The following is a 12343-nucleotide window of genomic DNA, read 5'->3' as shown; positions in this document are numbered from 1 at the left end:
TTTAAATACTGTTGTCAAAGACAATGTTATTTTCAACATTCATCATAGTAACAAAGTGTTTTGCTCCATATAAGTTCCCAGAATGCAACTACAATTTTTTAAAAAAATCATTTCATTTCCCAGGTGTATGAAAATCCACTAGAGCCCAGTCTGGGGGATGCTAGAGAACAGGGGACTCAGAAGTCCTATGGGTAGGAGAACATAAAGTTTCAATAAAGCTATCTTCCAAAAAAGGGCTTATTATCTGAATTCTGCCATGATGTAGGTATGTGAGTCACAAGTTCTGGAGCTTCCATTTTACTTTGATACTTTGAACAGTCTATAGTTTCCTTATTGTGGGACTCCTTATATTGACATAGATCACAGCCCATTTCATTCAACAAATCAAACAGACATGCCTCCCCCTGGCTACACCATAATCACCACCCAGATTCAGGTCCAAAGATGAGTTGGCCTGGGGAAGCTTGACTACCAGTTACTGCTACTTTATTATCCCCCTGACCTCTCACTATCCAACCCTGGGATGAGATGCCCTGACGATTGCTAACAGGAGCCTTCTCACTCAACCCAAACTGCAGGAGCCATAACTAGTAAACCAAGGGGCCTGTAGGGCCCTTTCTTCTTCCATGGTTTCACAGCGTCACCTGCCCTTCCCTCATCTAATCAAGAAGAGCAACTGAGATACCAAGGCTCAACACCCTGGTTCTTTGCTCAGTAGCAACACCTTAGGGAGAAAGAATGACAAAATACTTCCCATGCTTCTGGTTAAGATTACAGTGTGAAGGATTGTGTAGGACAAATACCCCAGCAAATATAATAATAGCAACTAGCACTGACATGGTGCTTTAAGGTTTGAAAGTGCTTTAGATATGTTAACTCATCTGATCCTCACAACAACCCTGTAACATAGGTGCTATTATTATCCCTAATTTACAGATGTGAAAGTTGAGGCACAAAAAGACTTATCCAGGGTCACACAGCTGGTAAGTGTCTGAGGCAGGATTCAAATTCAGTTCTAACTCTGATTTCCACACTCTATAATAAAGAAAAAAAACCACATTTTTTTAAATGATGTAAGCACCTCCACATAATCCAGAACTGAGAAAAAGATATCAGTGGTCACCAGTAGCTGGAATGAGTAACTAGGAAAAAATATGAGTAGAAAAAAAACCAACCAAATATAATGAAGAAACACTATGGACTAAGAAGTCCATACAAAGAGAATATCCACAATAAATACTAATAAAGCCTAAAAGAAAAAAATGGCTTGGCCACAAGGACTACAAGAATGGATGAAAAAATAAAACTAGAGAAAAATGGAATTAGAATTTAAATAAGAATTTATTCTAATAAATTCTAAAGGGGAAAAATTTGAATGAGATTAGAAAGTGGAAAATTTTACCTAAGTAATAGACTCCCTAAAAATTAATGCTTAATGATTCCATGAAACAAGAATATTCAAAGTCAAAAGATTGGGGGGAAATAGATGAAGATAAAATATCTCTACTATCATAACAACTCCCCTAGAAAACAAGTCTAGAAGAAATAATTTAAGAATCATCAGTCTTTCTGAAAACCAAAGCCAAACCAAAACTCTGGGTGCCCACTTCAAGAAATAGAAACAGAAAACTGTCCAGATCTAGTAGAACCAGAGGGGAAAGTGAATATGGAAGAAAAAAAATCCACCAATCACTTCCTGAAAGAAATTCCAAACTGAAAACACCAGAGTATCCTAGTCAAAATCTCAAGTTTCCATGTTGAGGAAAAAGTAATGCCAGCAGCCAGAAAGAAAGAGTTCAGGTACCAACGAATGTGAGTCAGGATCACCTAAGACTATGCAGTAGCTATAAAGAAGAGGAAACCTTGGAATACGTATTCCAAAAGGTGAAAGCTAAGAGCTGGTAGCCAAGAAGACCTATTGTACAAGACAGTATAATCCTATGGAATTGGGGGGGAGAAGAGAATGGATTTTTAATAGATTGTAGAACTTTCAAGCATTCTTGATGAAATAGCAGAGCTCAGAGGAAACTGAAACACAAACACAAGAGTCAAAAGAAAGCTACAGAGGTGAATACATATGAACACATGGAAGGGCATCAATGATTATGATGGATTTATCGTCTAATAAAGAGAAGGGGGGAAAAAACTTGTGTCCCTTAGAATCTCACTATCTTCAAGAGTCATGAATGGACTTAAGTAACATGCAAACATAGAAACTTTGTAAGATTTTGCTTTGGTTTATTCATTTTCAGAGAAGAAAGAGAAAGAAAAAGAGAAATATAATAATAAAAAGGTAAGGAAGAAAGGAGGGCAAAGTTTAAGGAGGGAAGAATCAGGGAAAGAATAGTTGTAAGCAAAAAGCATCATCTTCAGACAGTTGATCATAAAGGAAGATATTAAAAAGAGAGGAAACAAGTGTAAGTCCACAATATGGGAGCAGATAAAGAAAAGAGGATCTGAGAAGGTTGAAGAACAGAACACTTCAATTATGGATTATTAGTGTTAACCATATTCCTTCTCTTTCTCCATCTCCTCCTTTGCAAATAAGGGAATGGAAACAAAGAAATGAAAACAAAAAAAAAGATAAAATGGAAAGAAGTGAATAGTTCACAATTATGGCTATGAGGATGAATAAAATGAACTCACCCATAAAAGAGAGGAAATCACAAAATGGATTAGAAAGCAGAATCCAAAAATAACATTGTTTATAAGAAATATACTTTAAAAAAAAGATTCACACAGTTAAAATATAAGGCTAGAATGGAATTTATTATGCTTCAGGTGAATTCAGAAAAGCTAAGGTAGAAATCATATCAGACAAGTAGGGGAAAGGCATTATATTCAAGGGTACCATAAAAAAATGAAATCATATCAGCATTTAGTATATATGCACCAAATGGCATAGCGCACAAATACTTAAAGGAAAAGTTAATTGTATTACAGAGAGAAATAGTAAATTGTAATAGTGAGAGACCTCAATATACCCCTTAAAAAATACCACAAATCTAACCAAAGAGAAAAGAAAAGAAAAAAACAAAGGAATTGATAGAATTTCATACAGATTAGATATGATAGACTTCTGGTGGATATTGAATGGAAATAGGAAGGAATACACATATCTCAGCTGTATATAGCACTGTTACAATAATTGACCATGTTCTAGGACATAAAAACTTCATTAATAAATGCAGAAAAACAGAAATATTAAACATTCTTTACTGACCTCAATGAAATAAAAAAAATAATAAAGATCATTTGAAGAAATGAATCAAGCTTGACTGGAACTTAAATTTGACCCTAAAGAATGTGTGGGTCAAAGAATAAATCACATAAATATCTAATTTCATAAAATTATATCAGTGAGACAACATACCAAAACCCCTGGTATATAGCCAAAGCAGTCCTTAGAAGATCTATATCACTAACCAATTTCATCAACAAAGAGAGAAAGGAAGGATAGATCAATGGATTGGAAAGCAGCTAAAAAACTTTTTTTAAAAAAGTATTTTTAAAAAACAGCTAAGTACAAAAATGAAAATTCTGACTAAGAAAAGATAAGTAAAATTAAAAACCAAAAAATAAACTGACAAAACTAGAACTTGTTTTCAAAAAAATGGATAAACAATTGTATAATCTGATCCCTCCCCCAAAAAAGGAGAAAACCAAATTGCCAAAATCTAAAATGAAAAGGGGACTCATAACAAATGAAGAGAAAATGCAATCATTGGAAACTTTTGCACAATTAAATATCAAAAAATTGATAGTGAATATAATTAATAAATATTTATAAAATTGTAAAATTCCCAGGTTAACAGAGGAAGAAATAGAGACTTTAGATAGAAATTGAACAAACCATAGAAGAACTTCTCAAGGGGAAAAAACAGGACCTGATAAAATTAATTATATCAAAAACCAATAAATTCCAATATTACAAAAAAAAGTGAATTGATCATTAATTTAGGAAATTATGAAATGGGGGCTTGTACTTGTGGTTCTTGGGTACTCACCAGGAAAAACCATGATTGGCAGCAGGAAACAGGGTGGCAATAACACTTTAATAACCAGAGAGGGTATGGGGGTAAAAAGCACATAAGGCAGAGGCAAGCAGTGAACCCAAGAGTCTTAGAGTAATGACATTAAATAATGACAAGGCATTAATATCTACATTGCCACTATACCCTAAGGACTGTGGAATATTTCCATCTCACTTGCTGGTGAAATCTACACGTTGTCACCCCTATTAGAATGTGAGCTCCTTGAGAGCAAGAATTTTTCTTACTGGAGAGTAATCTTTGTCTCCCTAGTGCTCAGTTAATACTGTGTTTTGCACATAGTAAGCACTTAATAAATGCTTCATTCATTTGTGACACACAAGGGAATTACATGAATATAATTACTAAAATAAACAGAAAGTAAATGTGGGAAGGGTTGGTGAGATTTATTGAGGGGGAAGAAGGTTAAAAATAGTAATATCATAAAAAGAAAAAAGTATCAATTAAATATGAAAAAAATACACAGAAGAGAGGAGTTTCAGAGAAGGATAAGCAGAACCTTGCTGGAAATACCAAATTATAATTTAAACATGAACTTTTAAAAACGTATGTACATAATGAAGATTCATGGCATCATATACAATCCTTTATTTCTATTCTTCATAGATAAAAAATTCATGTTTATTGATGTTTGTAAGAAAATTTACCAAAAAATAAAATCTAAGTTATTAAAAAATTCAGCAAATATTTATTAAGTATCTTCAAATGTGCAGGGCATTAAAGACACAAAGATCAAAAAGATCTGCCCTCAAGGAAGTCATGGTCTACTAAAGGATTTTAATTCTATATCCAAGCTTCATGGACTTCCATGGCCAAAAATATTAATCATTGATTGATCAATACACAGGGTGGCCAGCTTTACTCTAGCGATGAGCCTCTCCATAATATACTTATCTGATCCTTGAACAATAGCTCCCATACCATCACCATATCTGTTTTCAAAACTTTTCTAGCTGAGTGGACTCCCCTAGCACAGCTTTGTAAAACCCAGAGGTACCTTCATTCCATGATAAGGCATCAAAGTAAGACTTACTAGTGAAGTGTGGTCTCTAGCACTAGTGTGAAAGTGTGGCCAGTGCTGCCTAAACATTCTGTCCTTTGAGCAACGGGGGTCTGAACCTTTAGTCTATTCCAGCAGTAATGCACTGAAAGGTAATGTAGTGTCTCAAACTGCTGCTCACAGGAGAGCGATAATTATAATATTGGCTTCCAGTTACAAAGAACTTTGTGGTTATCAAACTTTCTTGATCATGTCATTTGATCTCCTTTGACTCATACAACAATCCACTTGAGATTGGTAGTTACTAGTATTATTGTGTCCATTTTACACATTAGAAAGCAGGGTTAGTGCCTTGCCTAAGGTTACACAGCAGTATGGCGTCAAACTTAGGTCTTCTGGCCTTTCCACTATTCCATGCTATAGTAAAGATACTCTTTGTAATTCCTTCACTGCAAATTATATTTTGTATTAATTTTCAAGGCTGTATCACTGTAGTTTTAAACAATAGTTTAGGGAGATTTCTTAGAACACCAGATTTGGGGATATGGTTGCCAAGTGATCAGACGGTTACAAAGGATCAGAGAAAATAATGTCATTTTCTGTAAAATGGATTTTGGCAGATTAAAATACATTTAAAAGCAACTTTTAATTAAAATTTGTTTTAAATGGAGGTACTTTTCACAATGATGATTGTAATGATTTGCAGGCAGGTGATAAGTGAGTTGCTTCTGTTAGGGCTTTGAAGCACAGCTCCTAGATATTTTGTGAATCATTTTTATTTTAACTGATGTCTTCTGGCACTCAGTCAACTTTGTCCCCGATAATTCATTAGCAATGATAGCCGCTCAATGGTGAGATTGGAATCAGTGTAGTACACAATCGTGTTAAACACTCAGATCCCCTAATTAATGGCTTTTCCGTATGGAACAGAGAGCTCGCTTCTCTTCCCTGAGGGACTGCAATTTCATGGTTCCTAATGATGGCTAGATTATATTATCTGGATCACTTGGGCTGTGGGTGACACAAGCAATGTTTAGAAGTGTGTACGTGAGATTTAAGAGGAGAAAATCCCTCCGGAATCCTAAAAATAAAAAAGAGGAGTTAAAATGTCTGTTTCTAATTTTCATTAATATATTGCTCTTTTATGTGACATAGGTGTCAGTTTCAAGTTCCAGTCTTTCTTAGATCTTCTACCTTCTTCCTACCTTCTTAACCCTTCCTCTACCTAACATTATTCAGGTTAATGTTTGTAGAATCTATTTATTTGTTGAATTTGATGAGCTAATGTATTAAAAGCATTTATTTTCATTAAATCTACTGAGATTGTTATTTTGCATATTGTGCACGGGACCATATTTTGATTGGCATTTTTTATTTTCTTTGATGATCCAAATAAAACACTTCATTCCAAAGTACAACAGTGAATTTTCTTTCATTTTCAGATGTTTCTCTCACTTACACCTTCTCCTATGAGAAGCCCAATTATATGTCTTAGGTTTGGAGAAAAAAGAAATGCACAAATTAATTGATTTAAGTATCTGTAAAATTCACCTTCTATTAATAATTCCAGTGTTCCTTAGTTTGATGTGGGTCATGTTGAAAGGTTGATGACATTTGCAAGTCTTCTGCTATAAGCTGGTTTTGAATGAATAATGCATCAGGGAGCTCTTCTCTATGACCACACATGAGCAGTGTAACGTAGTGGATAGGGTACTCCTGGATTTGAAGTCAGGAAGACCTAGGTTCAAATCCTACTTCAGACTAGCTGTATGACCCTAGGCAAAATATTTAACTTCTCTGAGTCTAGCTTTCCTCATCTATAAAATGGAGATAATAATGGAAATTATAAATGGAAATAAAATAAAGTGGAGATAATAATATGGTATCTACCTCACAGGGCAATTGTGAAGATCAATTAAGAAGATTTATGTAAAGTACTTTGCAGGCTATATAAATGTGAGCTATCATCATTATTATTATTTGTAAAATGAAATGGTTGGACTAAACGGTCTCTTCTAGCTGGGAATATATGTTCCTATTATTAGCTTAATAAATGCTAGTTGAGTTCTGAGAACATTAGCCTTTCTGAGAGGTACTTAAATTGCAGTAAGAAGGACCAAAGTCAGATAAAAGGAAGCCTATCCTAATGGGAAAATTTCTTAGCTAGTCTCTGAATCACATTAAGTCTGAGTTAGAAGATACCTAAAAGAGAGAGTTACAATGTAGTAAAAAAGAACACTGAGCCAGGAATCCAAAATCCAATCCTGGCTCAGCCACTAACTTGCCATGTGAAGTTGAACATTCAGTTACTGGAGACATCCCCTGCCCTCATTTGGAAAATTAAGGTTTGGGATTAGATCATCTCTAGGGCCCCTTGCACCTTTGACATTCTATGATTCCATGATAGCGTTCAATCTCCTCCCCAAACACATGCACAGAGAGGGAGAGCAACTCCTTAAAGGTCACACAGTTTAAGAAAGTGGCAGAACTTATCCTCAGACCTAGTCCTTCTTATTACAAGTCCACAAGACCTGACATCACAAAGAATGAGATGGAAATGCATTTGCTAAAAGATCTTTAAAATCAGGCCTGAAAGTCTGGGCTGATTAGTGAGGTTTGGGCTATCCTGAAGACAAGAGGATGATGTTTTAAAGTTCCTTTCAGTCTTCCTCATTCTATCCTTGATGATAATAACTCTTACTTCTCTAGCGCCCTACAACCTATACATAGTCTTTCCTTTGCAATAACCCAAGTATGGTGATCCCACCTTTGTGACCTTGTATGGATGGTCCTCCAGGTCAATCAGTCAGTCAACTAGCATTTATTAAGCACTTACTATATGTCAAACAAAGACAAAAACACCCCTGCTCTCAGGGAACATGCATTTTTATAACATGTAAGTAACTAGGGGCATACAAGAAATCTACAGAGTAGACTTGGGGGCAGCTAGTTGGCTCAGTGGATAGAATGCCGGGCCCAGAGCCAGGAAGTCCCAAATTCAACTCCAGCCTTAGACACTAGTTGTATGGCCCTGGGCAAGCCATATAACCTCTTTTGCCTCTGATTCCTCATCTATAAAATGGGGGTAATAATAGGGTTGTTGTGAGGATGAAATGAAATAATATTTGTAAAATACTTAGTACAATGCCTGGCATACAGTAAGTGCTTGCTACATAAATGTTAGCTATTACTGTTAGATAGAAGGGAAGCTGGAAGGGAAAAATATTAGCAGCTGGTGGGAATGAGGGGAAGGTACTGGAAGAGGCCTCTTGCAGAAAGTGAGCTTTGAGCTGAGTCTTAAAGAAAGCAGGGCAAGCCAAGAGAAGATGAGTGAGTAGCCCATTCCAGGCATGGGAGATAGAGTGTAAGGAGGCACTGAGACAGGAGAGGAGGAGGGATGTGTTACAAGGAACTGTAAGTAGATCAGTGTAGCTGAATCTGTGTGTATGGAAGATAGGCAAGTTTAGGAATATTTGAAAGGTACATTATGAAGAGTTTTAAATCCCCCCAAATTCCCAAAATAGTACAAATATTTGGTCGTGGAGGTAATAGGGAGCCATGGGAACTCATTGAACAGGGAGGGTGACAGATGCTTTAGAAAAATCCCCTTTGCAGCTGAGAGGATTAGAATAGGGAGGCCAGGAGGAGAGACCAGTTACAAGGCTATTACAGTAGTCCAGGCAAGAGATGATGACGATCGGAACTGAGATTGTGGCTCTATGAGTGGAGAAAAGGGGACAGGTATGACAGATGCTTCACATTTAAGATTGAAACATACAGTCAGGTACACAACTTTTGATAAGTCTCCCAACATGTATCAATTATTTGCCAGAACATTTACCAGATAAGAAAAGAAAAAAAGAACCCACTGTGGATAACTGTAATACTGACTAGAACCACATAGGAGATGTGTACAAAGTGCTTTAAGAAATCTGAGAGGGGGGTCAGGGAAGACTTCATGGAAGAGGTGGCACATGAATTGAACCTCAAAGGATAGAATGAGCAAAGGCCCCCATTGGTGGGACAAAGAAGATGAGAATAGGAAGTGGTGAGTGGTCTGAGTTACCTGCAAGGTAGAGGGGATAAAAGAGCAGGGGAGGTAGCATATGAGATGTGATTAGAAAGGAAAATTGGAACTAGATTGTTGAGAGCTTTTAATGTCAAGCTAGGGAACTTGTCTTTTACTCAATAGGCAATGAAGGACCATTGAGGCAGAAGCATGTATGAGCTAGTAACACATTATATGTGTTTGGATATACCTGAGAACCAGATAGATGAGTGGGGGCTCACTTAGATGAACAAGTTTTCCCTATTCATACATTTTGCTAACAAGGAAATTAAGGCAAAGAGAAGTTAAGAGTTTCTTAAAGGTCTCATCTTCCCTGGCGGAAGTAGTACAATGAATAGAGTGTCAGGCCTGAAGTCAAGAAGATTCATCTTCCTGAGTTCAATTCTGGCTTCAGATACTTGCTAACTATATGATCCTGGACAAGTCACTTAACCTGTTTGCCTTAGCTTCTTCAACTGTAAAATGAGCTGGAGAAGAAAATGGTGAACTACTCCATTATCCTTGCCAAGAAAACCCCAAATAGGGCCATGAAGAGTCAGATATGACTGAAAAAGATAACAACAACAACAAAACAAATCATATTTCTGACCAACCTCACAAAAAAAAATGTTCCCTATTATCCATGACCTTCATGTTATGTAAGGACTTACTCCCATAATTTCTAGGACCAAGCACTGAAAGTTGTGCAGGAGGAGTTATCTTTTGACTCAGATTCTCAGGATGTCAGGGCTGGAAGGGTCTCAGGGAGCATCTCAACTCTGCTATTTTACAGATTAAGGAAGGCTCGGACAAGAGAAGTGATTCATTCATTCAAGGTCACATAGCTAATAGTGGTAGACCCAGACAGCCAGACCTCAACCTTGAGAAGCAGTATGGTACAGGGGAAGGAGCAATGATTTTGGAGTCAGAACCTACAAGATCAGGTCCCATCCCTGTCATTTACTATCTGTGTGACCTTGGGGGAATCATTTAATTTCTCTGGTCTTCAATTCCTCATTTTAAAATGAGAAGACTGGATGAGATGGACCCTTCCAGGTCTCAATCTATGATGCTATAAAATCCTAAGTTAATGCTCCTTCCACTGTACTACCTCCCCACCCCCACCCCTCCCCTATCACCACAAGAGCAGGTCCCTTGGAAAGCAAAGAGGCACTTATAGAATTCATCATGCTAAGTATGGTTCTCTGGGTGCAGGCGAAGCTTAACAAGTGTTTGTTGACTGCCTGGTGGAATTAGCTGAAATGACTTGCAGAGGCCCTCATGTTTTACCTGCCTGATTTGGTCACTGAGATATTCTCCCATCTTAATAGGGAGCTGAGAAACTTCACAAGCTTTCCCTCGTTGGAATGCATAGCACAATGAATTTGTACCCACGGAGACTTCAGGACTGATATTTCAAAACCTACAGCACACTAAACGTGAAACTTTTGTTCAAATTTCAAGGATTTTGATAGCCCAAGTGAATAGACACTGCCTATTGATTTTTCCCTTACAATGACTCTTGGATAACCTATTTTCTCATTTATTTTTAACGACAGCTCATGAGATTTTGCAGCAATTCTGCCCAACCTCCTAATATCAAAATCCCTCCTTGACCCTGAAAATTGTAATTCTGCTATAGATCACAGCTGCTGAATATTACCTTTTACTAAGCTGGTTAAATAAAATATGTCCAAATCACTAGATCCCACAAGCCGTGGACTGAAATTCTAATGATCCAGGGGCTGTTGCTTCCGCCAGTGCCTGCTGAAAAGGCTGGTGCTCTCGCCTGTCCAACACCAAAGTGTGGGAATCGAGAATCGGCTGGAGCTTGGAATTTAAGAAAGAGGAGAGGAAAAGGATAGCTCTGCTGGTCTTCAATGATTTTCTTGTAAAACTTTTACAAGGGAGAGTTGGGCTGTTTGATGTGCTCCATACAATCAAATGCTGGGCAAGTCTATCGCAAAGTGGCCCCCAGTTTTCTCAGGAGTGGAGGAGGGGTACATTTGATGTGTAGCAGGTTCGAAAATCCCCAAAGTCTCACACCCTGGTGGGTCAGATTACATCCACCAGGAGAGGAGAAACATAATATGTAAAAACTGTAATGGACCACGAACCCAGCTAATTCCTTCATTTCCTTCCAGCCAGCCAACTTCAGGGTCCACATTTCACCCCACCCCACCATGGATGAGAGCCCTCTGGGATACAGAAATGGTGGATACTAATACTCTGTGGTGATAGACTGCTTGAAACATGTCAGGCAGCAGAAAGGTTCTCAGTGGAGGACCTCTTCAAGGGAGTCCTGGAACCTTTGGCCTCTGGGGCCTCAGGGACCATGGGAGGTTAGTGCCTCTCAAAAAGAAGGCTTGTAGTTATCCCATGCTACTTGGCAAGAGGCGTCAGTTTCAGAGAAGTCATTTTCTCTTCCTTGACTCTAGGTGGTTCCAGGGGAGTTCAAATATTTCAAAACTGGTACTTAGATCATTAAGTCATAACCTCTAGCTTTTAGGCCATCTACTTATATCATTCAGCCCACCCCATTTCCAATATGGTAATGTTTTGTGGAGACCCTTATTCATTAAAGAGGAATAGAGAATTTTTAATGGCTCTTATTCAGCAGAAATAAAGTTTCTCTGGACAGTGGCCACTGGAGCAAATTTGAAATGTGAGTGATATGTGCATCTCCTCTGTAGGCCTGAGGAACTTGGCCTCTGAGTTTTCTATATGTCCTTGCACTTCTGTGAAACCACTAGACCTGCTGCCTTCCATAGCAATGTGTGGAAGGTGGTTACTTTGCAGCAGGTGGGCCTGATGGAGTATATGCAGTAAATCTGCCCAATGTTGTTGTATATAGCAAGCCTAGATGAACAAAAAACTGACCATCTCACATTTTTAAAAAAATCAATCAAAGGTATCTAAAACCAGTAACCAGGTGTTAAGTTTCTTAAAATGACAAATACATTATTCCCTGAAAACACCTTGCATGTAATCTCAGGATTTAGAGCTGGAAGATACCTAATAGATAATCCCAGATTCTTCATTTTACAGAGCTAGGGAGACTGAGGCCCACAGAAATAAAGTGACTTGCACAAGGTCACATAGGAAGTAAGGATTAGAGACAGGATTTGAACCCAGACCTTTGGATTTCAAATCTAAGGTTCCTCCTCTACATCACACTGTTCCTCTCCCCACCTGTGCAAACGCTGTTCATACCATTGCCTTTGTCTAAAATGTTTTCTTTCC

The sequence above is a fragment of the Phascolarctos cinereus genome, unplaced genomic scaffold, assembly GCF_003287225.1.
Source record: "Phascolarctos cinereus isolate Bilbo 61053 unplaced genomic scaffold, phaCin_HiC Scaffold_3;HRSCAF=262, whole genome shotgun sequence".
Lineage (NCBI taxonomy): Eukaryota > Metazoa > Chordata > Mammalia > Diprotodontia > Phascolarctidae > Phascolarctos > Phascolarctos cinereus.
This window is presented reverse-complemented; position numbering follows the sequence as displayed.